This window comes from Marmota marmota, unplaced genomic scaffold, assembly GCF_001458135.2.
Source record: "Marmota marmota marmota unplaced genomic scaffold, marMar, whole genome shotgun sequence".
In the NCBI taxonomy this organism is placed as follows: Eukaryota; Metazoa; Chordata; class Mammalia; order Rodentia; family Sciuridae; genus Marmota; species Marmota marmota.
Genome location: NW_026000108.1, coordinates 45,976,039 through 45,978,834, shown reverse-complemented (window position 1 = coordinate 45,978,834; position 2,796 = coordinate 45,976,039). Strand labels below are relative to the sequence as shown.

General features: G+C 37.6%; 1 pseudogene; it reads right to left on the bottom strand.

Moving 5' to 3' along the window:
• Nucleotides 1-267: 267 nt before the first annotated feature.
• Nucleotides 268-2,279, bottom strand: LOC107138971 (annotated as a pseudogene).
• Between the last annotated feature and the right edge of the window lie 517 nt (nucleotides 2,280-2,796).

The following is a 2,796-nucleotide window of genomic DNA, read 5'->3' as shown; positions in this document are numbered from 1 at the left end:
TTTAAGCTGTTTTTTATTTGTTCCCTTCACCACATTTTTTTGGGGGATGCTGGTATCCAAACTATATACTTAATTTAAATGATTAAGGATAAGACTTACCTTTATGATTTTAGTGAGTCAGTCATTGTGCTCTGAATCTGCAAAAGCAAAGTTTATATGAGAACCTTTAATATTTTTCCATGAGGTCACTAAAGTGTAGACTTATCCCCATTGTTTTTGATCTTTACTTATATTTTAATTTTTAAATGTGCATATTATTAAATATTGCTACTCTCTAATGTTGCCAGTCAGTTGGTTAGAAGGTAAAGCCTAGTAAAAAAAAAAAAAAAAAAAAAAAAAAAAAAACAGGACAAGCTTGATACAAAACTGCAGGTATACCAGAAAAGGACAGGTGTAGAATTTCCAAGTGTGTAAGGAAAAAATAAAAATTCATGTGGTCTTTAACCCACATGGAGAGCTAATGAGATGTGCTGTCAGACAGAAAAGAATGCATAATGCTTGACAGAATTGTTTCTATGGTATTAAGAGATGAAGCATTGCAAACTTAGATTCTCTACACAAGAATAGCCTTTCTTTTTTCTCTAATCTCCTGCTTCTCTCATTTTAAAGAATAGTATATTAGAAAGAAAATATAACATCTGTTAAGTAGTGAGCTAACACAATATTAGAACACATTTTACCTTAGGGTAATGACCCCTGTGTCTAAGGTCTGCTGTCATATCTCCTCTCTGAATTGGTGAAGACACTTCTGATCTGTATATTCGCTGAGGGGAGGAACACTGGTAAGCAGTGAAGGTGATGTGGGAATAGAGTGCATCAGAAATATTAACCATAGTTTTAGGAATACTCACAGAACTGGGTTGAGGGAGGGTGCTCTGCTTATTATAGAACTGACGCTGCTGCCATTTGTAGAGCTGCCTCATAATGTCATCTCTCATTGACCTCCATTTTTCTTCTGTTCCAGCTCCTACTGTCTTGCCATGACTGGAAGGGGTTACACTGCAGATACTTTGAGGCCTCCTCTTGCTGTTTCTTGGGAGTGTTCTATAACCTTCAGGGTAGAGGGCCATGATCTGAGCTCTGTGGCTTGACATATTTCTTGGTAATGTTTGGTAAGAAATTACTCCTCTGGTTTCTTCTTCATGTCCCCTCCCTTTTTGGATTTTAATCCATTGTTTCAACTGTTGCATTGAATTTGTTCTTTGTATGACTAGATCAGCCTCTGCGTGCAAAGGCCCTATATTTGGGTGATTTCCACCTCTAAGATCTGCCACACTGACATTGACTATTTTGTTCTCTGAACTATTCACATTGACTTGTCTGTAGTGTGCAGTCTGAGCTGGGCATGCTGACCCACTTTCATATTCAGATGACAAAGAATTCAACTTTACACTATTAATTTTTGTTAAAGGTCTATCTTGACCATCTTTCTGAAATTCATATTTTTCAGCTTCTAATGTCTTTTTTTTCTTCAATTTTGTTTATTTCCTTGGGTTTTTTTTTTTTTTTTGGTTGTTTTGGGGCCTCGGTTTAATTAGCACTTTATGTTTGGGAATGTTATTGCTTTCTTTAGTTGGTATACTTTTGGATGTAATCTTATCCACTCTTTTCACAGGTCTGTCTGTACAAGGGCAGCATCTAACATGGTTTTCATCTACAGCTCTATTTCCTTTCCTGTATCAGTGCAGAAATAATATGTCTGCATGTTTGGATGGGCTGCCCTAAAAGCATATTTGCAATTAATGTGATCCTCCGAGGTTAGCATAGCCATCTGAAAACTAGGTAATAGTATGCTTCCTAGGATACCCTCCTCGTTTTCATTTCTGTAATACAACAGGCAAAGATCAGAAAGCACAAACCAGTGTTTCTTCCACAGCTTCATGCTAGTATTGTCCTGTTTATAAAACCAACCTCATCTGACCACAGGTGCATTAGGATTTCTTTTAATTGAATTTGACCTCTATTTAAAATTGAAACCAGTGATTTTCTGCCTATATGGCTCTTTGGATGTACTGCATAATCTGAAATCATGTCATAGTTAGAAGCTTCGTTTATCATACTTATAGGTCTTTCTTTCTTTTCTTTAGACATCATGGTTGCAACAGTTAATTGTGTTAGTTCACTACAAAAATACAGTTGTCCTGTGATGGCTGTCCTGTGACTGGATGTTTGCAGGTCATTCCTTTCATAATGGTTTATAGAGTATCTTGCACCTTCAAAAGTTTATGCTTCCTCCCAGCCAGTAGGCAAATCTGTGCTCTCCTGCTGGTGTCCAGGTTCAGATCCACCTCCGGGTCTGATCCCCAGCTGCCACTCTCCCCACCTTTTCCTGCTGCTACAGAGGCTGCCCAGGGAGGACAAACTCATTTCCATTTTAAGCATCATTTCTAAAGCATGAAGGTACATAGAAAAGTGGACCTTCTGGCAGAAGAGATCCAGTGAATCCAACAAGTATTATTTTATCCAAGAAATGCCAAAAAAGCAAAAAAAAAAAGGATAAGGGGGAAAAAACCCTCACAGGCAATAGGGGATTAGAGAAATTAAAGATAAGTTATCTGTTACTCAGTTTCCCAACAAAAGGCAGGAGAGTAGCATAATGGTACTGCCAATCACCTGTGCGAAATAGCAGGTAAGCTCAAAAAAGGGCTGGCAGAAAGGTTGCTTTACTCAAAGATACATAGATCTGGAAGCAACCAAGATGCCCTTCAAAGGCTGACTTTATAAACAAACTGTGGTACAGCTATATAATGGAATATTATTCAGTGATAAAAAGAAATGAGCTGTCAAGCTATGAAA